Raw genomic sequence first — 25,453 nt, forward strand, 5'->3', positions numbered from 1 at the left:
TGTTCAATTTCCATCCATTATTCCCTCTCTGGTCTTCAGGGGCTTTGGAAAATATCTTGACCCCCCTCTTCTCTGTGGCAGCCCCTCAAATATTGGAAGTCTGCTATCATGACTCCCCTGGTCCTTCTCTTCACTAGACTAGCCATGACCAGTTCCTGCAACCGTTCTTCGTATGTTTTAGCCTCCAGTCCCCTAATCATCCTGGTTGCTCTTCTCTGTACTTTTTCTAGAGTCTCAACATCTTTTTATAGACAGGTGACCAAAACTGGATGCAGTATTCTAGGTGTGGACTTACCAAAGAGTTCATTAAAAATCCTGTGGTTTGCCAACAAATGAACAAGGATGTCTCCGACATTAATGACGTTGATGTTTACAACACAACATAGCAGAACTGATGATGTTTCCTAGGAAGTGAGTTTCATTACCAAGGGGTTGCCACTGAGAAGGCCCTGTGCCTAGCTACCTGATATCCTTACCAGGTAGACCAGGCAGGAAACTCTGCCAGAGAGGCTAATTATAACTGGCTTTATTGTAACTGGACTGGATTATATATAATTATAAATAGCTTTATTGTAACTAGACTGGATTTTTTTTCCCATGAGGAAGAAGAACAAAACATTTCATTTCTCGTCCAAGAAGCTCCATCAGTTGTGACTGGAAGATGGGGGAGATGGAAGGATTGGTACTGTCAGACCTGCCGCCCCTTAACCTCTAAGTAGAAATGATCCTTGGTACCCTTTGCTAGAAAGGTATGATTTTATTAGAAATCAAGTGCGGTAATGCATAGCCAGAACTAAGAATCGTGCACCAATATCCACAAGTAATTTACCCTCCCTCCTGTTGCTGACCCTCCCTCATTACCAATCAGGTTCAAACAAGAAGTTTTCAGAACAGTCACTTCAAGCTTAGGCTGGTATGCAGCTGCCTTCTTTCCCCAGCCAAGTGACCTTGAAGCAGCATCTCTGGGAGATACCGAAGTTACTTTCATTTCCCCTCAAGTATTCCCCCTCCTATCCAGCCTCCCCAGAGTTCATGGCAGACTGTCACCGTATGGTAGCGAAGCAAAAGCATGCATATGGTGCTGGCTGACAAGATACCGACAGCGGAGACCTGATGGAAAGATAGGTTCAGAATCAGTGGTGGTATTCAGCCGCTTTGCACCGGGTTGGGCGAACCGGTAGCAAGGATTTGGTGTGAGTCGCCGAACCGATAGTAAGTTCTGGCTGGCCATGCTCCCGATCCGGTCGCCCAGTCACCGCTGGTTCGCTTGCCCCGCCCACCCGACGCTGGCCCCTTAAGATATTTCTTTCTCTTTTTCCACCTCCCGACAATCAGCTGTTTATACGATCAGCTGTGCCGGGATTCCCTTTGCTGAGGCTGAGGAAGGCAAAAAATGGAGGGAGGGGCTCAGCCCCCGCCCCTCCATTTTTTGCCTTCCTGAGCCTCAGAGGAGCCTTACGGGAGCAAAAATGCCCCCCACAAAGGCTCCTCGGAGGCCAGGAAGGTCCCAAACCGGAGCGTGGAGGGATGCTGCGCGCCCCTCCCATGCTCTGTTGTTTTTATTTCTTGAACCCCAGAAGAGCCTCCTGGGAGCAAAAATGCTCCCCTAGAGGCTCTTCTGAGGCCCAGAAGCCCCCAAAAACAGGGGGGGGCAACTGCAAAAAGCAAAAAAAAAAAAAGCCATGCCCACCCAGTCACCTAACCACACCCAGCAAGCCACGCCCACAGAGCCGGTAGTAAACAATTTTTGAATCCCACCCCGTTCAGAACCCAGCCTTCCAGTTCCTCACCATCCAGGCTCCACTGTCAATACCTATCCTTCCCCCACCCCAAAAAAACCCCTGCCCCCAAATAACAACCGATGAAGTTTCTTGGTTGAGAAACAAAATGTTTTTTTCTTCCTTAAGGAAAAACAACCCAGCTGCCTTTTGAAAAAGCACCTTTGAGACAACGGGATGACTGAGAATCCCCACAGACGTTTAACCCTCCCTTCTTCTTCCCCCCCCCACCCCAGGTTTAAGTTCAAGTGGGTTTTCGATAAGAAGCTTTATTGACCATGGAATTCCTTCAAGAGGCCTCGCAGAATTGCTTCCCGAGAGCAGCAATTTATTTAAACACATCTGAAGCAGAAAAGCAGCCAGGCAGCATGTCTGTCAGATGGAAGCGGAGTGAAGAAAGCACTAACGGAAAAGAGGGCAATGGCTGGGAAACTAAATTAATTATTTGTATATTTCTGGCCACCGTAGATAATGTAGGGCGAAAGACATTTATTCCTGCGGGTTTCCCCCCCTCCCCGCCCCCCACACACACAAAATGATTTTTTTCACACCTAAAGAATAGTGTAAGACACCAAGTTTCAGTATTTCTCAAGAAATTGAAAGGAAAAAAAAGTAAAATCGGGTCACCGAATTCCCCAAGAATGTTTTTGGCCTTCAGGTGTGACATAGCTGATTCTTTAATTTTGTTGCCTTGCTTGGAAGCATACAAGAGTAAAAAAAATTCTCATAATGGGATATAAAATTGCTGCCTCATTGTGCACAGCTCGGGGCTGGGGGGGGGTACGGACGACAAAAGGCCTCCTTGCAACTATTGCATAAGATGTAGCTCATAGTCAGAAAGCTTCAAATTTGCTCCTTTGGGAAGAAACTTCCCTCTTAGTGCAAGAGGGGAAGGTTGTTAGCTATTCAGATGTTTGCACTTCCATTTGTTTGTTCGTTTGCAAATGCATTTTTCTCCCTTCGATTTTTTTTCCCCTCAAAACTTTCTTCAGCTAATTTATAATTGAGAAGGCTCTGGAGCCAGCCTCTCTTTCAATCTGGGTGTTTTCATTGGGGCATCTGGCAACAATCTCGCCTGGTTTACCTGTGAAATGGAAACAGTCGTTTCTACTGTTACTGGTGAACTTTGCAAATGAGAGTTTCTCTTGCATTTCTCATACTCTCTTGCATTTTTTTCCACGGCCTGCAAGAATTGTTTTTGGGGTCAGCTGGGATCCTTGACTCCCAAAATGCTTCTTCTCCAGAGTTCCTTGTTTGATGTGATGTTGTACTGTCTGCTGAAGATTGGAAGTTGATGTTGACTCCTGCTTTAAACCTTCACCAAACTAGGGCCAATGTAGACAATAGAGCAGTTTTTCTCAACCTTAGCAAACTTTAGAGCTGTGGTGGTGCAGGGGTTAGAATGCAGCATTGCAGGCTAATTCTGCTGACTGCTGACTGCCAACAGTTTGGTGATTCAATCCTGACAGGCTCAAGGTTGACTCATCCTTCCATCCTTCGAGGTCAGTAAAGTGGGGACCCATATTGTTGGGGGCAATAGGCTGACTTTGTAAACTGCTTAGAGAGGGATGTAGAGCACTGTAAAGTGGTATATAAGTCTAAGTGCTATTGCTATTAACCTGTGTGGACTTCAACTCCTAGAATTCTCCAGCCAGCCAGCATGCAGAAGCAGTTTGCCATTGCCTTCCCCCAGGGGTGATGTCAGGTGCAAGAAGTCAGGAAGTAAGATAGTACTACAAGTGTATTTCATGATACCTACACACAAGAATCTGATCTACTAATGGTCAAGGCAAATTGGCAGTCGATAAAAGTCAATGGACTTCAATGAGGGTTGGACCTAGGCCTTTACTTTGTAGAGACTCCAAACTGATGATGTATTTAACAGATAACAGATAATCAGACTTGGAAGGGACATTGTAGGTCGTCTAGTCCAACCCCCCCACCCAAGTGGGAGACCCTACACCATTTCTGACAGATGGCAATCCAATCTCTTCTTGAAAGTCTGAAGTGATGGCACTCCCACAACTTCCGAGGGCAACTTCTGTTCCATTGGTTGATTATTCTCACTGTCAGAAAATTTCTTCTTATTTCCAGGTTGAATCTCTCCTTGTTCAATTTCCATCCATTATTCCTTGTCTGGCCTTCGGGAGCTTTGGAAAATATCGTGACCCCTTCCTCTCTGTGGCAGCCCCTCAAATATTGGAAGGCTGCTATCATGTCTCCCCTGGTCCTTCTCTTTACTAGACTAGCCAAGCCCAGTTCCTGTAACCGTTCTTCATATGTTTTAGTCTCCAGTCCCCTAATCATCCTGGTTTCTCTTCTCTGTACTTTTTCTAGAGTCTTAACATCTTTTTTGTAATGTGGTGAACAGAACTGGATGCAGTACTCTAGGTGTGGTCTTACTAAAGCTTTATAGAGTGGTATTAGTACTTCCCTTGATCTTTATTGTATCCCTCTGTTAATACAACTTAGGATTGCATTAGCTTTTTTGGCTGCTGCTGCACACTGCTGGCTCATATTTAGCTGGTTGTCCACTAAGACTCCAAGATCCCTCTCACAGTTGCTGCTATTGAGCCTGGTTTCACTCAGTTTATATGTGTACTTTTGGTTTTTCTTGCCTAAGTGTAGGACTTTACTTTTCTCTACATTGAATTTCATTTTGTTAGATACGGTTCTAGTCTGTCAAGATCCATTTGGATCTTGAGCCTATCTTCTTGGGTGTTACCTATTCCTACCAGCTTAGTATCATCTGCAAATTTGGTAAGTTCCCCTTCTATTCCCTCATCTAAGTTGTTAATGAAGATATTGAAGAGTACTGGGCCTAAGACGGAACCTTGTGGCAACCCACAGCTCACTTCCCTCCATGTAGACTTAGACCCATTAAGAACTACTCGTTGACTATGGTTTGCCAGCCAGTTGTGAGTCCATCTAGTGGTGGTGCTATCTATTCCACTTTTTTCTAGCTTACTAAGAAGTAGGTTGTGGTCTACTTTGTCGAATGCTTTGCTGAAATCTAAATATATTATGTTCACAATATTTTGCTGGTCTACTCATTTAGTCACTATGTTGAAGAATGAAATAAGATTGGTTTGGCATGATCCAAACCCATGCTGACTGCTAGTTATTACTTTTCTTGTTTCTAGATGTTGGCAGATCTGTTTTTTTTAATTATCTTTTCCAGTATCTTCCTGGGTATTGATGTTAGGCTGATTGGTCTATAGTTTCCTGGGTCTGTTTGACTCTGCCTTCTGGCTCAACCTGATCATCTCCTAAACAATCCAAGGTCACCCAGCTGATTTAGTGCCTAAAGCAGGATTAGACCCCAATTTCCACTCTGGTGCCATAATCACTATACCAGACTGACTCTTCTTTTAGACTTTAAAAATCTTTGAAATATGACTTTTCAGTTCTGGATTGATCTCTATCATTAATCCAGATTTTTGGAAAAGGCTTTTGTTGACAAAGCATTTTCATATCACTGGAAGTATTAAGTATGGAGCTATTATTTGCCATGGTATATCATGTAGGAAATAATTTATTGTTCTTAATAGAAAAGACATCATGCAAGAGGAAAGGATGATTTAATACCTCTGTGGAAAACTGCAGTTGTGATTTTGTAGGATGTTTTAGATACTCATCATGGCTGAAAGATAGTGAAATGTTTATACTTTGAAAATTATAACTTTTGTCCTTTAATATTTCATCCACACCAGAAGCATATCCCAAGACAATAAATCTTGTATCACCAGAATACAGAATGTGGCCTAAGTGTTGGATAGGTGAGCAAAAAGGCTCATTCCAGATGTTTTGGACTAAAACCCAAGGCAGGACAGCCAACTGTTAGGGATTTAGGGAATTATACTCCCAAGAAACTTCAAGGACATAAGATTGCTAATATAGCTTTTGATACGGAAAGGACAAAACTAATAGTCTACGACAGGCTACATCTGTTAAGACTCAGGCCATGAGGATAATTATCCAGAGTGAGCTGGAAATCAGAAACCAGAAATCATGGTTCCCCAGAGGCTCCCCAAAGTCAAGGAAGAACAAGACTTGAAATCGTTTATTTATTGTATTCCAGGAAATGGTAGCTTATAATAACCGGTCGACAGCTTCTGAGCAAGTCGGAATGGTAATTAAGAATTTATATCAGTCAGATATTAAACCTTTCATGCTTTCCCACAGTGCCTTCCTCTTTAGAGCAATGCCTTGGATTTCCTTTTATCTGTAGCCTGCAAGGAGTCCTTTGATGAAGGATGCTTCCTTACATTTGTGCTTTTCTGCTCTTCCATTTCAAAGGAGGCTGTACTTGTCCAGCTACTAACTGAATGTTGACAAGTCAGACTTACAGAACAATCAGCTTTACAGGGCACAAGAAGAGAAGAAATGAAAACACAATACTGTAGACCTTCAGCCTAAGAATGAAGTCTGGAGAAATTAGTCCTCTAATGTTCCTTCCTTCCTAAGAAAAAGAACCAATGGACAACTAAGACAACCAGTCTTGAGTAGTTCGGAGAATCGGCAAATACCGCCTCTGACTGGCCCCATCTCCATCTCTTCTCTGCCTCCCGAGTCCCAGCTGATCAGCTGGGTTTTCTTTGGTCGCCCTGCACAGGAGAATGGAACTGGAAAGCAGGTTAGTGGGGTGGGGAGCAGAGGTAGTATTCAGCAGGTTCTGATCAGTTCTGAAGAACTGGTAGCGGAAATTTTGAGTCATTTGTAGAACCTACAAATACCACCTCTGACTGGAGATTTTACAGTATCCTTCCACTGCCACGCCCACCAAGCCACACCCACAGAACCGGTAGTAAAAATAATTTGAATCCCACCACTGGTGGGGAGGGGGTGGAATTTTGCATTATCCTTCCCCTGCCATGCCCACTAAGGCACGCCCACAGAACCAGTAGTAAAAAAAAAAGATTGAATCCCGCCACTGCTTTCTTTCTTTCGGTCTCCCTATCTTTTCTGCCTTTTTCTCTTGCCTTCGACATGTGCAGAAAGAACAACTGTTCTCAGAAGCCTCTTGAAGAAAATGCTCTCTGGGAAATGCTGTGGAGTTGCCTACAGCAATCAAAGGGCATTCAGCAGGCGGCAGCTTCAAGGTTCCCAAAGCCTGGAAACTGCTACCTGGATACCAAAAATTAACTGATATATATATATATATATCATTTTTCAGAATCTGAGATCCTGCTTGTAATCACCTCTGCTACCCTCACAGAGCATCCCCACTGTCGCCGAAGGTAGCAATTGCATTCTAATAACTGGTTCATTGCAGCACCGCCATGGGAGAGCGAGAGAGGAAATAAGCACCATGACGACTTTGTTGTCAGCAAACACAGAAAATTAAAAACTGGTCTGCCTCTGTCAAGTTGGCTGGGTTTCAACATAAAGGAAGTTGCATTTTAATGCAGCTCCATCTTTTTTTTTGGCGGGGGGGTGGGGAACCAAACTTCTTTCCTTGTCATAGACTGAAGTTTATGGTACCAAAAAAAAAAAAAAGCGCCACTCCAAAGCTTTAGGATAAAGCCCAGAATCCCCTTTGCTTTGAAATAATCTCATGGCTCCATATGGGATGTTTAATGCGATTTTTTGGGTCTGCAGGGAGGGGCTATAAATAGTAGGAAGCAAGCAAAACAAGAAAATCTGGGTATGCAATACAAACCATCAAAACTGATTTAGGCACCGTAGAAAGAAATCCAAGGAAAACAAGGAAGGGAACAAGGGATAGCGGAGAGCATCATTCCTCAGCTCAGTGGCCTCTCTGTATAGTGGATTAAAATTTTTGGCATCCGTGGCCACTCACAGTGATGGGAATTATAGTCCACCATGTCTGGAGGGCAGCTAAGAAAACCAATTTGAAATGGGAGGGGGGAAAGATGGGAAGGGAAAGGATGGAAGGGGAAGGAAGGAAGGAAGGAAGGAAGGAAGGAAGGAAGGAAGGAAGGAAGGAAGGAAGGAAGGAAGGAAGGAAGGAAGGAAGGCAGGCAGGCAGGCAAGGATAGGATAGGGGATAGGGTAGGGTAGGGTAGGGTAGGGTAGGGTAGGATAGGATAGGATAGGATAGGATAGGGAAAAAGGAAGGTGGGGAAGGGAAGGGAAGGGAAAGGAAGGGAAGAAGGAAGGAAGGAAGGAGAACAGGGCAAGGATAGGATAGGGAAAAAGGAAGGTGGGGAAGGGAAGGGAAGGGAAGAAGGATGGAAGGGAGGGAGGGAGGGACCTTTAGGTGAGTCACTAGATCTTACATAATGAACATGAAGTACTTCATAATACTTGGATTCTTGGTATTCCCTGAATTTGATTATTTCTCTACAAATATTTGATTAACCAACCATAACCAGGCAATTCTACTCTCCTGGGCTCTCGTGATGTTACCTAACCTAGCAATGAAGTCTCTGCAGAAAAAAAAAGAGCAAGCTCAGAGAACATCAAGAACCCAATATATTCTCTACTGTTGGATCTTCTAAGTCAAAGGATGAGCTTGCAGCTGACCCTCCAGCAGAATTTATGGACTGGCCTTTCTTCCCCCTTTTTCAGATCCTGTTCTCATTCTGCTTCTGTAATAAAAGTCGACTAGAGTAAATAGCTATTAAATATGTGTTATTTAGCCCATAGTATTAAAAAAAACCAGCCAAATAATTTTTATTTTTCACAAATGGAATTCATCATTCACTTTGTTGGCGCTGGGTATTGATTCTAGCAATATGAAATGAACACAATGAGTATCTCCTTTTGAAACATCTTAGTAATTATTCCTTCTGCTCTCTTCAAAGTCCAGCTAAAATAATTCCTTTCTAGGTTTTTGTCTTTTAGAAAAGATGAAGACAATATAAAACTCTATTTTGGTTTACTTTCATTAAATTACATTTCCCCTTTCTTTCCTGGCTCTTTCTACAGCTTGCTGAGCATCAAAAAATACATTACCAAGAATGTAATTATAAATATATATATTCCTGCTAGCAGGACTAAAGTTCAAATCAGAACCATTGCTTATCATCACTGTGCATGGATGAAATTCATAGAATGTCCTCTTCCTCAAAGTATTTCTCCATGTTGTAACAAGTTATGAATCTAAGAGACTGGATGGAATCTCAAAGAGCTTTCTTAATTTTTAAAAAAGTGATTCTTGCAACTCATTCTCATACGTACACATCTACCTTTGTGGATGTACATATCTCAATTTGATTCATAAACAAGCCATAAATAAATATCGATAGTTGCAGCACCCGAGCGCATCTTAGTAACCAGCATCTGATCTGCCATCCACGGATTTTTTTATTTTTTTGAAAGGTCATTGCTGTTTCGAAAGGAGCAAAAATGCTTCCAGCCAAGCCCCATCATAGAGGAATAAAACAAAACCTTGCCTGAAGCACAAATCCTGAGCTAGTGATAACAGAAGATGTGTTTTCAATTCATCCCTTTGCTCTCCAGCATTGCGTTGACCCGAAGGCTGCCAAAGAGGATGTAAAAAGGAACATTTATTTTAAAAGTCAAGTGAGGTGATGCATCATGCAGCAGGGATAATTCGGAGGAAAGGAAACCTCTTCCCATTTCTGCCTCATCATTGTCATTGAGGCTTAGAGATTTGCAGGGCCAACCATGACAGCAATCACCTCTGGCAGTTTGGGATTAGACAGTGGAACTCCCGTACAGTTTGCGCACCAGCTCTGTGCTCTGACTTGACCCCTCAGACCTTCATTCCAGAAACAAGTTGCCTCCCATACTATTCTGACACATCAGTGGAGTTGCAGCTGTCATACATGGGTACTTGCACATACCTCAGGCTGATATAATTACCTGCAGCTGACTGAGTTCAGGTCAATGGCAGGGGTGATGTCAATCACATTGTTCACCCTTAGATGTGTGCTTTTAAAGTAATGTTTAAAAGGACCCACTCTTTGCACATGATGTGTACGTGTGACGCAGGCTGAAACTTTGGATCAGGGGTGTCAATTTGATTTCATTGAGGGCCACAATAGGGTTGTGTTTGACCTACGGAGACCTACAGGGTGGACATGACCAACTTGACCTTACTCATGACGGGGATGTCTGCCGTGCCCGAGGGCTCTGCCAGCAAAAACAGGCTCCCAAGCTCCATTTCAAACAGGGCAGCCCCGCAGGCCAGATCTAAGCACCCCACAAGCTGGATCCAACCCCCAGGCCTTGTTTGACACCCCTGCCTTAGATGCCATCTTATACAATTGTGGACCAAAGAATCATGGATGCTTCCAAGGTGAGACAAGGGCAGGGGGAGGCACGTGTTGGCCCATGCAGGTAGACATGATGTCCTTCCTACTTGCAACAGATGTTACAGGTTTTTTACATGAATCTTGCCATTTGTGGGATGATGGCCTTGGCACTAGAGTGATCGTTTTGATGCCTTGCTTACTTGGCTGCAAGGACTGTAATCATTCTGTTGATAGCCGGCATAACCTTTTTTTTTTTTTGATTCACCTGAATTATAAGACTGAGGTTGTGTACTAGGTGCTACACAGGATTGTTTTAAGGCTCTTAGCTTCCTATCTTGAAAACTGATCTAACGTTCCCTTTTCCCCCCTGCCCTTTCATGCTTTGGATCAAATATGGGCAAAGATCAAGTCTGAAGATCCTTCTTTCTTTCTTTCCTTCGTTCCTTCCTCCCTCCTTCCCAGGGTGATCAAAAGCTGCAAAAGTATTTGAATTAACCTTGGATTAAAGTCATGCTTTTAGAGAATAGTACTGTATTTGAAAATTACCGTGATCAATCAACACTGTTCGATTTGAACCTGTAATTTTTCTTGACATCCCAAAACATTGATATTTGAGTTCAACTCTGTTAAATGTTTACTGCAACAGAACCTGAAGGCAACACCTGACATAAATGTTGAAAAAATGAAGTTTCTGACTAATCTCTTCATAAGAAAACCTTTGCCATTGTGAGTCTTAAATCAATATCAACAATTGTCAGCTCTGCTCCAAGTTAAAGCAATTCACTAAGAAAGGTTCGATAGACTCTGGTCTATTTTTGCCTGCTTTTAAACTTTTTTAACATCTGGGGAATATGTCCCTTAATGTTTGTTTATTCTGAAAAATACCCTCTATATAGATAGCAAGCTGTCCATAGAAACAGTGCATTAGTTCATCACACACATGCGATTTATTTAGGCTGGATGCCAGGTGAGCTACACCAAGGGATGGATCCTAGTTATTCATTCAGCATTTTCATTCTCCATCTGGTGATAATTTGTCTCCAAGAAAGAAATGTGGTACAATATCTTCTTTAAAATGTTTGGTGAGTGTAAGGCAATCTGAACTACCTCAACAATAGTTTTCTCCCCATCATCAAAGGGAGTGAATACATTCAGTCTGTTAAAATAATAAAACAATTTATTTTTAAGAACAAAGTTATTTTACTTGATTTCTTTCCTGAAGCTTGTGCAGTAGGACAGTGCTATATAAAACAGAATAGATGGATACTTTTCTTTATGGCTTCTTTTTTCTAGTCCTTATAATAGTGATAGTCCTTCTAAAGTAAAATGAAACAACTGTTTCTTTGCTTGGTTTTTTTATTTGGTTGAGAAGTATCAACAACTTGCTAGTCATAATTTATTTTGATTGTTGATCAGAACTCTTCCCCCAGTAAAAAAAATATATGAAGAAAAATCAACAACATGACTAAAAATCATGATTATAGCATTATTCATAAGCAAACAACTTTATTGTTGCCCAACCTTTGGCATTTCACAATGATTCACAATGCCTCACAATGATAATTACAAAACAGAGCAAAAATCAATTCCGAGTATAAATTTGAGAAGGTGCAATTCTCCTACATTTTATCCATATTTAGAACAGGAATTATGAGATCTATTGTATGTGATATTCAGAGGGAAAGGAGCAGCCGAACTCTTAATGTGTGTGCAGAATCAGGATCATTTGTGTAGGTTGCAGCATAAACAATTTATTGAAACTTACACAGAAGAATCTGTCCAATTAATAGCACTAAACTGACACTAGATAAGGGTCAGTGGAATTCAATGTGGGCTGGACATTTATTGCCATGTAAAGATTCTAAACTTATGACACATTTTACTCCAGCTCTGCCTGCTCTTTTCCTATGTCGTGTCATTGAATGATGTCCTCCAACTCACAAAAAGAGATCCCTTCATATTTGGAAATGTTGTTACCAGATTTTCCAAGGGCATTAAAAGTAGGATGTTCAGTAGGGTCAAAGAGAAAATGCTTCATATGAGGCATATGTATGAACCTCCATGTATTTTGCAGCAATGAACAACACATCACTCTCCAATCTACATAAATAAAGCCTGGCTATAAATGAGTCTTTTGAATAGGCTAGGTCAAATACTTGCAATTTAACTTCTGTCTTTGTGCCATTGAATGAATATAACTTTATTATGGTCTTAGACCAGCAATAGACATCACTATTTACAATATACATAAAACATACTGACACATTATAATACATTAATAGTGGATAAAAACATCTGTTAAGAAAATACATGTTCTCAAACAGTTAGGGGCACTCCCTGGTTTATATGAGTGGAGAGTCCATAAGTATGTGTGTAAATATCATTTTCCAAATTTTGTTCTATCTCCAAAAATTGTCACAAAGTGACAGCTATAATTCTGTAACCATTTTTTTTTTCCAGTAGACATTGCAGCAACACAGAATTTTGCCACTGCACGCATAATAGCTGGGTTTGAATCCTGGAGGGAAAAGTCTACATAAAAATTGTCTGCCCTCCCTGGCAATCTCTCTAGTGAGGGGAGAATATACAATGACCTATATACTCTGTATAACTCACAGTACAATAAAACATGTGAGATATCTTCAACTTCTTCTTTACCACATATATATACCCGTTCTGCTATTGGTGTTTTCTTATACTTGCCCTGAAGGAATGCTGATGGGAAAATATTAAATCTGGCTCTGAAGAATGCTATTCTTTGTTTTGGGAAGATCAGATCATTTAGATATTTTGCTGACTCCCACACTCCCTGTTTAATTTTGTCCCTGCTGTAGCGAGCCAACCTATTTAGTTCTTCTTCGAACTCCATGTCCTTCATTCTATGGATTACTACTTGCTTTGCTTGGTCAAAGCCTAGGGACATTAAGAATACTGGTGAGAGCCCATAAGAGCTCGTGGTCCATTGCCTGTTTCCAGGGGGAGGGGTGGTTATCAGTCAATACTAGAGGGGTCGGTCCCTCTGGGAAGAAATGCATTTTTAGCCAATGGATGATCATCATCTTCCAGGCTCTTACCTGAATATGCCATTAAATCTCAACATTGCCAAACATTTTCTTGTAAATAGTGAACATTTTCCCAGGTTCTTTTTTTCCTAGGCCAAGATAGAATTGTCTTGGAAAACAAAAGCAACTAAAAGGCCAGCAATGAGAAGAAAAAAATGTCTAAGGCCCAGACTGAGCAGCTGCTTCTAAAGAAATTATCGTTCCTAGTTGAAAAAGATAACAACGCTTGGATTGAAAGGACCAGTTTGCTGACCTTTCAAAGCACTTCAAATAGACTATTTAGGGCAGTTTTCACATTTTGCCTCCTGGTGATGACAGGCCTGCTTGAAAAACACGAATGTCAAGCTTGGAATTTGAGCATCAAAATACAACCAAAGATTGAATTTACATTTGCTGAATTCAAGTCTACTTTTTTTGAGAGCCATCTGCCAGCAATGTCAAAGAGTGTTATGTTGTTATGTCTGTACCTTCCAATTTTCAGAAGGTTTCTTCCTCTGCCAAAGAGTTTTTCTGTTCCACAGCTTCATTCTCAGAATGCCACAGAAGTTGTGGATGGAGTTAACTCTTTGAGTAGTTCAAGCAGACAGACAACATGACTCTTAGAAACATTTTTGTCTTACTAGCTGGTCCAGGAGACCAACTGCTTAGGTTGTAAGTTTCAGGCTCATTAGGTGACAGTGGCTTAAACTTTATCAAGAAGAGAAGGTTTCTAATCCAGGTTCTAGTTTGCAAGCCTGGTGCCTGCAGAGCAGCCCTCCTATCTCGCAGCAAACAGACATTTGAGACAAGATGTTTTAATAGACGCGTCAAGATGCCTCAAGAAACAAGATTCCAAGAAATAAGAGGGAGAAGGTTGCTTGGCTGAGCAGAAACAGAATAGTCAGATACACTACATTTGTTTCTTCTTCCTTCACCTCTCTCTGTTGGCCTCCAACCCGACTTCATAGATTTCAAAATCACTTGGAGGAAAGTTAAAACCTGCCATCTTCTTTGGACTTTGCATTGAAGCAGAGAAAGCTAGGCAATCTGTTGGAGCAAGCAAAACCAAATACACAGATACAGATTACATTTTAATAGACTGAATATATTCACTCTCTTTGATGATGAGGAGAAGGCTATTGTTGGGGTAGTCCAGATTGCCTTACACTTGCCAAATACTTTAAACATTTTAAAGAAGATATTGTACCACATTCTTTTCTTGGAGACAAATTATTTATCACTAGATGGAGAATGAAGATGCTGAATGAATAACTAGGATCCATCCCTTGATGTAGGACACCTGGCATCCAACCTAAATAAATCCCGCGTGTGTGATGAACTAATGCACTGTTTCTATGGACAGCTTGCTATCCATATAGAGAGTATTTTTCTTGGTCGCCATGATACAAAAAAGATGTTGAGACTCTAGAAAGAGTGCAGAGAAGAGCAACAAAGATGATTAGGGGACCGGAGGATAAAACATATGAAGAACAGTTGCAGGAACTGGGTATGTCTAGTCTAATGAAAAGAAGGACTAGGGGTGATATAATAGCAGTATTTCAGTATTTGAGTGGCTGCCCCAAAGAAGATGGGGTCAACTTATTTTCCAAAGCACCAGAAAGTAGGAAAAGAGATCCAACTAGAACTACGGACAAGTTTCAGTTACAACAATTAATCAGTGGAATGACTTGCCTCCAGGAGTTGTGTGTGTACCATCACTAGAGGCTTTCAAAAAGAGACTGGACAACCGTTTGTCTGAACTAGTATAGGCTTTCCTGCCTGAGCATTGGGTTGGACTAGAACAGGGGTCACCAACCTTTTGGACCTTAGGGACCTCCAAACTCATAATTTTAAATCCCGCGGACCAGAGACTTTGGGAAAATCCCCCAAAAAGTCTGCAGGAAAATTCCCCGCCCTGTTTTCCTACCGATCAATCATTCTTTATTTGGGATTGCAGGATACCGTCTCCAGCTCTGTTCTCAGGGGTGGGGGAGAGAGAGAGACTTTTGGCTTCATGCAAGGAAAGCAGCAGAAGCAGCAGAAGTCTTTCTTTCCTTCCCCCAAACTCCGCCAGAAATGAGTCTTTGTGAGACTTCTTGCACCGGTGCAGCCTCTTGGAGCAAGATGGTTTGCAGGGTCCCAAAGACTCATTTCTGGTGGAGTTTGGGGGAGAGAAAGAAAGACTTTGGCTGCTTTCCTTGCGCGCAGCCAAAAGCAGAAGAAGAAAGAAGCAGAAAGAAGCAGCCCGGTGGCCAGGCGAGGCATGTGGGGCGAGTGGGGCAAGTTCCCCCACTCCACCCTTTCCCTGCCTCCCCTCACTACTTCGTGTTGTTTGCAATGCGAGCAACGCAAGCCTTGTGTTCCTGCGCAGCCTGGATTAATTGCTTTGCGTCACCAAAATTTTCTCATGGACCACCAGTGGTCCCTGGCCCACTGGTTGGCAACCACTGGACTAGAAGACCACCAAGGTCCATTGCAACTCTGATATTCTATTAGATGACAAAAAGCACATCCCTACAAACCTTCTTGGCTATCTTATTATTGGGATAGGTCTCCAAACCACAACAATGTCACAATATTTTTCATGGTAGCATGAACATTGATCTAATGTTTCAAGTTGAATGAGAATGTTTAATTTCTTTTGGGGTAAGAAGTAGTCTGTGTATTAAAGAGTGAGAAATAGGGAAACTCCAGTTTCTCATCTGCAGTCAGAATGGCCAATTTCCACGTAATATGGATTCTGTAGTATCTACAGAATTTTATACTCATAAAAATGTATCTTTTTCCTTTCCTTTTTTGGTGTTCCATTAATTTTGATGAATTTTTAATCTATTTTATGTTCTATACAACAGTCAGTCTAAGACCGTAATAAAACTTATGTTAATGCTGGCCTGCAACATATTTGTTTTGAAAGCCAGCATAAGTATTTTATTTTAAATCTGGTCTTAACTTCTGTTTAATTCACATATGAGAGAAATGATCAGAGCATGTGAGCATTTGGTTCAATAGCTGCATGGCTGAGGCAGACAAAATCTCATTTGTTTGGTTGGTTTAGACAGCCCTGATCAAATTAAGGCAACTGAGGAGGGTTGATTCATCACAGGATGCTGCCTGCCTCAAAGTTTAACCACAGAAATATTTTATGCATATAAAAATAGTCCTTGACTTCTGACAGGTTGTATAATGGCCATTCAAAGTCAGTGGAATGAATGATTGTCTCCTGGAAATGTTGGCTGCTCCATCACTGGAGGTTTCTTTTTAAAAAAAGACTGCACAATCAATTTTATTAATTTTCTATTAGTTACATTACTTAGTGCTTCATAAACATCGTGTTCAGTGATGGGATTCAAATTTTTTTACTACCGGTTCTGTGGGCGTGGCTTGGTGGATGTGGCAGGGGAAGGATACTGCAAAATCCCCCTTCCCTCCACACTCCTGGGGGAAGGTTACTGCAAAATCCCCCTTCCCTCCCCAGCCCACTAACCTGCTTTCCAGTTCCGTTCTCCTGTGCAGGGCAACCAAAGAAGACCCAGCCAAACAAATGGGACTCGGGAGGCAGAGAATAAATGGGGGCGGGGCCAGTCAGAGGTGGGATTTGCCGGTTCTCCAAACTACTCAAAATTTCCACTACCGGTTCTCCAGAACTGGTCAGAACTGGCTGAATAACACCTCTGATCGTGTTGTCTGGGTATTTCATTTACTTAACAATACAAATGGAATTCATACTCTCCATCCCTTTTTTCTAACCATTGGTAAAATAAATTCCAAGCTTGATAATGTTCTGTGTCTTCTTTTTCTGTTTGTTTTTCAATGTAAGTATGTCCATTTCAGCTCTATTATTCTATGTTCTATGAAAAAAAAAAATGGTTTAGGACCAGTCCTCCTCTCGTGTAGGACTGTCACAGCATCCCCACAGTCATGTAATTAAAATTTGAGCACTTGGGAACCCGTGTGTATTTACAACAGGTGTAGCATCCCAGGGGGTTACATGATTACTATTTGTCACAGCCTGGCTTCCAACAATGAGGTGCGGGGGAACAGGCTTCACTTAACTATTGGAGCAAAAAGGTCATAAAACCAGGCACAAATCACTGAATGACCACATCGCATTAGCAACTGAAGACCCAAACTCAATTGTGGTTGTAAGTCAAGGAGTACCTGTACGTAAATATATATATGAAATGACTGCTAAAAATACCAAGCTGCAAGTCAAATAGCAGCTCCTAGTGGTTATAGAAGGACCTTCTAAGAGAGCCTTCTTAGGGGCTGAAAAGTTTGCCATGGCAAGGAATGGAATGGAATGGGATAGGATAAGATAGGATAGGATAGGGAATGGGAATGGGAATGGGAATGGGAATGGGATAGAGTAGAGTAGAGTAGAGTAGAGTAGAGTAGAGTAGAGTAGAGTAGAGTAGAGTAGAGTAGAGTAGAGTAGAACAGAACAGAACAGAACAGAACAGAACAGAACAGAATTCTTTATTGGCCAAGTGTGACTGGGCATACGAGGAACAAAAGGTCCAAATCTCAGAGTACTCCTGATGAGTAAATTTCAACTCCCAGGTGGTCCTGCTAGCTCAGGAATTCTGGAAGCTGGAATTGAAAACATCTAATGGGCAACCAAGTTGGGGAAGCTGAATATGGACTTTTCAGCTTGATGATCTCCGCTTGAGCATTGCTCTTCCCTATGAAAAGAGCACCTTTCTTTTTCCAAGGATTTCCAAGGCTTTAGGTAGGGAATATCCAAGTTGCAACAGCAGACAGCAAGCTTGCATTTCTCTTTGCCTTTGTTTTCCAGGACAACTCCAGGCTTATCATGAGTCTTTTTTTCTTTCTTTCTTTTTCTTTCCTTCCTTCCTCCTTCTTTCTTTCTTTTTCTTTCTTACCTTCCTTCCTCTTTCTTTCTTACTCTTTCCTTCCTTCCTCCTTCTTTCTTTCTCTTTCTTTCTTCCTTCCTCTTCCCTCCTTTCTCTTACTTTCCTTCCTTCCTCCTCCTTTCTTTCTTCCTTCCTTCCTCTTTCTTTCTCTCTTTCCTTCCTTTCCTCTTTTTTTTCTTTTTTCTTTCTTTCTTTCTCTTTCTTTCTCTCTCTCTCCCCCTCCCTCCCCCACTCTCTCATTTTGATGATGGCTGCAGTGTCCCAGGGTCACATGATCACCTTTTATGACCTTTGGACAAGCAGAGGGAATGGGAAAACCAGAGCCACTCAACAACTGCAGTGATTCACTTAACAAATGTGGGGAAGAAAAGTCGTAAAACGGAAGACAAAACTCACCTAACACACGTCTCGCTTAGCCACAGGCTCAGTTGTGATCATACATTGAGAACTACCTGCATGTTGGGTGAGTGACTATCAGTTGAACCTGGGAGCATGCGTAGCGCTTGCTGACAGGGTCCGTTCCTGCAAGCAGCTCACCTTGATGTTTTGGGTGCCTCCGTTCCGCAACCCTTCTCTTTCCTTTGTCTCTCTTCTCCCGAGCTACAACCTGTTCCTTGGCAATCAAATCCACCAGCTACTTCCCTGCTGGGCCTGGTGAGTTTTCAGCCGTAGCCAAGAACATTTTCCCCCTCAGACCCAGGGTAACATGGCAACTGAGGAACCACTTCCCAGATGCGTCCATCTGCTGGCAGAGAGACCTGAGATGGTGTGGGGGAGGGTTGAACAGAAGGATGGAACTCAAAGGGTAAAAATTCCAATGGGCTTTCCAGAAATAGAAAAGGGAGGAAAAACGCTTTTGAATGAGGCTGAACCCTGGGCTTTCTTTTCCCTACACAATCTGAAAGCAAATTAAAGCAGAGCCAAGTTAACCCGAAGCAATTTCAGCGTTCTGTTAAGTTTTTATATTTTTGGCATACCTGGAGCCATGATTTTGGTGCTGAGACACTAATGGAATAGGAGGCTTTGATGGGCTGCATTTTGTTTTGTCTTGCTTCTGTGGAGCATCTCAGGAAAAGCAGAATTAAGTAGCTGAATTATAGATTTATTTTTATTTATTTTGCTGCATTTCTAGGCCAGCCTGCTCCCAAAAGACTCTAGTCTAGATGGTGATTAATATTAGAGGTTGTATTTTATTTAGTTACATTAAGCCAGTAGATTTTTCCTATCCCTTCCCTCTTTCTTTCTTTCTTTCTTTCTTTCTTTCTTTCTTTCTTTCTTTCTTTCTTTCTTTCTTTCTTTCTTTCCTTCTTTCTTTTCTTCCTCCTCCTGCTCCTTTCTTCTTTCTTTTTCAGCAATGTGGCAAGAATACTATGGTGGGTTTTTCAACGGGATTAACATCTGTCCTGGTATCCTTTTCAAATGTTCCACCATGACTGATTCCCCTGCATTTAAAATGGGATTCCATGCTACTTAATTCAGAATTGCAAATGCCATGAAAGATTTCCCCGTTATCACAAATATGTGATTTGTTCTCTCAGCTTCTTTTTTCCCCTAATAAAGTGCTTTAAACTCAGTAGTCAGGCAAAGACAAAGAGGATTAACTGAGGGCTATCATAAAAAGCTCCATCAGCTAGACTAGAGTATAATAAATCTGAAAACAGTTGGGGAAAACGGAAAGGGTAGAATATATAATTTTTAAAAAACGCTTTGTTCTTGGGAAAAGGTTGCATGCAAATGTTAAAACAGGTAAATTTTCCTCTGACAATATTTCAACCAGCAAAGCCACAAAACTTTCAGCTTTATGAGCAGTTGTTCCTCAAACATAACAGGACATTATCCTCAGAGTTATGTTGGGAAATCCTGACAGCTGCTATTTTCAGTCAAGGTATGCATACATTGCAGAAGAAATGAAAAATGAATCCCAAAGTTTCATTTGCTTTCGGTCTAAACACAAGTGTCAGGAGGAGTGAAGGGCTAAGAATGGATCCGTCTATAATCCCATTGACCCTTTACTGGAGTGGGTAGACGCAGTGGGTGGCCATTGGCTGATTTCTTTCAGAAGCTGCAATTTTTAGTTTTCTGATAAATGTGAGCCAGAAAAAATAATGAGCCCTGGAGAAAAAGAAAACAGGGGAGAAAAAAAACAGGTGAGAAAAGGATTGTGTAACTCCACACATAATGGAAACCAATTAGACTAGAGAGAAAATTATTAGGACCAAAATGCAAAGAAGAAGAAGAAGAGTCAAAGCACTTTCCAAAGCATCAAAAGGCAAAACACAAGAAATGGGTGGATACTAACCAAGGAGAGAAACAACTTAGAACTAAGGAGAACATTTCTAATGCTTAGAACAGGGGTGTCAAACTCAAGGCCCTGGCACCAGATTCAGCCAGCAGGGTACTTAGATCTGGCCCATGAGACTGCCCTGAAAACAGCGAAGGACTAGTCTGCAGTGCTTCTGCTAGTGAAAATGGGCTCCTGAGCTCTGTTTTTGGCTGCCACGGCCTCCTGTAACCCACTGCCAGTAAAAACAGAGCTCCCAAACGCTGTTTTCACTGACAGGAGATTACAGGAGGCCATGGCAGCTAAAAACAGAGCTTGGGAGCCCATTTTCGCTGACAGAGTGCTCGGGCCACCACAGGTGCTCCCAACAGGATTGATATTGAGCTGGGCATGCCCACCCTGGCCAACCACCCCCCATGCCCCCCTGAGGTCAAACACAACCCTGATGTGGTCCTCAATGAAATCGAGTTTGACACCCCTGGCTTGGATCAACCAACCAATAGAATGGGTTGCCTTCAGAAGTTGCAGGTGCTCCATCATTGGAGGAGAGAGAGAGGAAGAGGGAGGGGGAGCAGGAGGGAGAGGGAGAGAAGAAAAGAGAGAGAGAGAGAGAGAAAGAGAGAGAGAGAGACAGAGCTCTGTGATAGGTTTCATTCCACTACTTCTTTACCTCCGTCAGGTGCTTTGGAGAACAGATTGGTTGACCCCTTCTTCTCTGTTACAGCCCCTCAAATATTGGGGTTAAATAATGAAACTATCCTAGTTTGAGACAACTTTAGCCATAGAAATCTGCTAGGCTGTCAAGCACACTTCTGCACACTTCCTTTCCTTTAATTGTTTCCCCTCTCTCTTTTCCTACCCAAAGCACTGTCAGATTTTAGAGATTTCCCTCAGACAGAAAGTAATTCTTTTCCAAGCTCAGACAGAGTCTTCGTAACATGATTTACTGAAATGAAACAGAGAGGGTTACAAGAATTCCAGTAACTGAACTCTTTCCCATTTACAAACAATTTATCTCCTAAGAAGTCAGTAAAGAGTCATTTCCGTCTAATGGCTTTTCTGTGAACTGGGGAGGGGAATTTTTTCCCCCCGTTGTTCAGGTATCTGTTATTTTTTTTAAAAAAAAACCAAGTCTCATTAAAAACCATTCCTTGAAATGGAATGATTTTTTACAAGCAAGGGTGGGATGCAAATATTTTTACTATCGGTTCTGTGGACATGGCTAGGTGGGAGTGGCCATGTCACTGGGTGGGTGTGGCTTCTTTGTTTTTGCAGCAAACCTCCCCCCCCCCCAAGCTCCATTTTTTGGCCTCCTGGGCCTCAGGAAAGCCTCCTGGGGGGGGGTCGTTTTTGCTCCCAGGAGGCTTCCCTGAGGCCCAAAAAGGCAAAAAATGGAGCTGTGCCCCCCCCCCATGCCTCCTTTTGCTCCCTGAGCCTCAGGGAAGCCTCCTGGGCAAAGCAGTAAGACAGTGAGGGGGATCCTGGCACAGCTGATGGTGGGAACAGCTGATCGTTGGTGGGGGGGAAGAAATATCTTAAGGAGTGACTGGGCGGGGGCAGAATGCAGTCAGCAATGTCGTGCATGAGCGATAAGGACTGACTGGGCGGGGAGGGGAGGGGTGGACGGAGTGGGGTGGGGTCAGCCAGGAGAATGATTTGCCAGTTCTCTGAACTCTGCAGAATCGTAACAACCAGTTCTATAGAACTGGTCCGATCCAGTAAAACCCCACCCCTAGTTACAAGGATGTCTATGCAATTTCATGTGCTGATGACGCAGTGGTTTTCTTTCTTTTTGCTAGCCCTTGCCACATTGCCAGGTTCTCTACCTACCCTCAAACGGTCAGAAAATACCAGGCATAAAATACTGGTTTGTGACTGTAATAAAAAACTGAATCGAAAATAGCAGCCTAAAATTTGCTATTCCTATAGGAGAAAAAGAGGCAGAGGGGGTCAAAAGAGCAATCAGCTTGGAATCCTTACATTCCCATAAATGATAAAAGTCCAACCCCCTCTTGAATTCCATTAACTCTTTTCTAGCACCATTTTAGCTCTTGGCCATAACTAGATTCTTGTGTGTAGGCAAGAGCAATACATTAGCTTAACTGGAATTTCACGTGTGGTCCTTGTAATAGGTGGTATGTCTACCTTATATGCAGTTCAATCATTCCTCTCTCTTGTAGTTGGTTCATTGCCACTCTAGGATTCATCTCTATTGTTGCCGTGATGCATTTCCTGTTGTATTAACTCACTCTCTCATAAAATGGTTTCTGAACAGTGATGGCCTGGAGTGTGTTTACTTACTCTATAGGAAACAGTCCTGATTCGTTGTACCTGACAGATCTCAAGTAAATCTCTCTACTGGAATGTTGCCAGATGTTAGTACAGAAAAAGGTGATCAAATGATCCCAGGACACTTCAACCATCATAAATATGAGTCAGTTGCAAGCATCTGAATTTTGATCATATAACCATGGGGATGCTGCAAAGGTCCTAAGTGAGAAAATCGCTCATAAGCAGAGGTGGTATTCAGCCGGTTCGGACTGGTTCTGGCATACCGTGGTGAAAATTTTGACTGGTTTGGAGCACCAGCAAATACTACCTCTGGCTGGCCCCGCCCATCCACCCTCGCCATTATATTTCCTTGTTTTTTAGCTCAGCTGATTTGCATGGTAGCTGAGCTTCAAAACACTCCAGGCAGCTATCCAGCCTTGACAGAGGTCAATATTTGAGCCCTGCACATGGCGCAAAGCACGCTGTTAACTAAAAAGATACTCCTTTATAGCTGCCAACAGAAAGAGAATAGGGGAAAACAGTGCATTCCTCAAGTACCTAGATAATCGGCCTGGTAGCCCAAAGTTGTCGGAGCACAAGAATATTACTGGAGAGCATGATGGATGACTCTTGGCTATGAATGTGTCCCATTGGAGAATATACATCCAGGAGGTGGGGGGAAGACCAGAGTCCAGGGGGAAAGGAATGATGTATTTTAGTATTGGCTGCATCCAGCTAAGGCCAACATGGCCACTTCTAATAAATCAATTTTCTTTGCTCTGAGAGAGGCGGCTAGAGACTTATGATTTGAATGGGGGTGGATTTGTGGGAGTCCTGACACATGCATTAGGTGCGCGCGCATGGAACCAATCGGGAAAAATTTAGAAACCCACCACTGGCCATAAGTCACTTTTTTCAGTGCCATGGTAACTTCAAACAGTCACCTAAACAAACTGTTGTAAGTCAAGGACTAGCTGTACTTTACACACTTTTCTGCCAGCTCCTCTTTATCACAAAAGGCAACAATGGACATCCCTCAAATTGCTGCATTCAAGGGCAGGTCTTTGATCCAGAGAGATCCCTCTACTTCAGGAAGAATTTTTTCCAAAGCCAAAGAACAAAGGCAGTTCCACTGTGCCAAACTAATATTCTATTATTCTTTGATAACCACCTCAATTTATACCTCATCCCATTTGTGTTGCTATGTTTTCTGGATGGAACGAAGCAGGTATTCATTTCTCAGACAAGAGTTCAGTGCCTTTCTTGCTTGCTTTCACAGCTCAGTGGATGGAAGTGAATGTTTCTGCTGAGCTAAGTATTCTTCTATTATTTTTGGATAACAGGATAAGTAGATATCTGACTGGAGCAGAGCTCTTTCCCCACTTTGTAAGCTTCTAAAAGCAAGCTCTATACTCAACTCTTTTGTCCATGCCATATTCTATATTCTGTCAAGGGAAAAAAATAAACATTAGCACTTTCTATTCACTGAGATATTAAAAATTGCCCGAGAAGCCACAGGGATGAAAATCTATGTTGCCTGCCATGGATGGCCTTCTCTTGGTAGCCCTCTGACTTCTGTTGCATCATTTTTTAAATAAATTTTATCACTTAGCACTTAGACTAATATACCACTTCACAGTGTTTTACATCACTCTCTAAGCAGTTTACAGAGTCAGCCTATTGCCCCCGCAACAATCTGGCTCCTCATTTTATCCACCTCAGAAGGATGGAAGGCTGAGTCCAACCTTGAGCCTGGCGGGATTTGAACTGCCAAATTGCAAGCAGCTGATAGTCAGCAGAAATTGCCTGCAGTACTGCATTCTAACCACTGTGCACTGTGGCTGCAGTAAACCCATATAAAGACAAATCAAGGATTACAAAGCCAGTGATGAACTTGGTTTTGTTTTTTTTAGTGCAACGTTAAGACTTGATAGACCTAACCTGTACCCTTCCCCTGTAAAAATTAAAACCAGTACTAATACAAAGGAGTAGCTTAAGTATCAAATCTGGATGACGCATTCTGAAAATACTCTTGGAGCTGTAAAATGGGAGCAAAGGACTCCCAATGTCATACTGACCCTCAAGTGTACACACAGCTGAATAGCACTTGTTCAAAGCAATCGTTCTCCCATATTAATTGGCTGGTTAGGGGGCTACAATTCTCTGCCAAGATAATGGGGATGGGTAAGAAGTTTCAAATGAAACAACAATAAATAGATCTGGAGTTCAAGATTCCTGCGCTCAATTGCAGCAAAAAATGAATATGGGCCTATGAAACTCCAACCCTATATCTCAAAAGGGCACAATTTGAGGCAACTGATACAAACCCTTGCAAAAACTTGGGCACATTTTTGGCAGAACTTATTATGACCTCAGCTGTTTTGCAGTAGGAGCAATTTATTATTAAGTAACTCTAACTTTGTCATACTTGCTTGTTGAACTGCCTTCAAAGTACTGGCATTCTTTTTTTCATGTTTTATTGTATCATATTAGACAAGCAGAATCTTGAATGCTTGGCTAGATTTCAATCTCATCTGTCCTACATAAAACTAAGGTGAGGTTCTTTTGAGTCTTTTTTGCTCATGCATCCCTCTTTCTCAGTGTAATGTTTTTTGCAACACACACACACACACAGACAGACACTGCTACTTTAACAGCTCAACTCAACATTCGTTAACGTGGTAGTTACAATCGAGGATGTTCTAATGGAGAATGTCTTGTCTAAGCAGTGGGTCAAACTAAGGAAACTTTGATGTCATTCTGAAGATATGATTCTCAGATTATCTCTGAAAAGTCTTCACCTTTTGGCTGCTGGAATCACTCCAAAGTATCTAGGCCAATATCACTCCCCAGCTACATGTTCAATCCATATTGAGAAAGTCAGCCAAGCATTTTGGCACACGAAGCTATCATTGTTAGAAGTGAAAATGCCATTAGGGCAAGCTCCTGTCAATAAATCATCAACTTCACTCAGTCTTGACGGAAGGATGTCTATAGACTAAGGTGTCAACTTCTTTTCTAA

This window comes from Pseudonaja textilis, chromosome 10, assembly GCF_049901715.1.
Source record: "Pseudonaja textilis isolate UNSWEBS1 chromosome 10, rPseTex1.2, whole genome shotgun sequence".
NCBI classification, from domain to species: domain Eukaryota; kingdom Metazoa; phylum Chordata; class Lepidosauria; order Squamata; family Elapidae; genus Pseudonaja; species Pseudonaja textilis.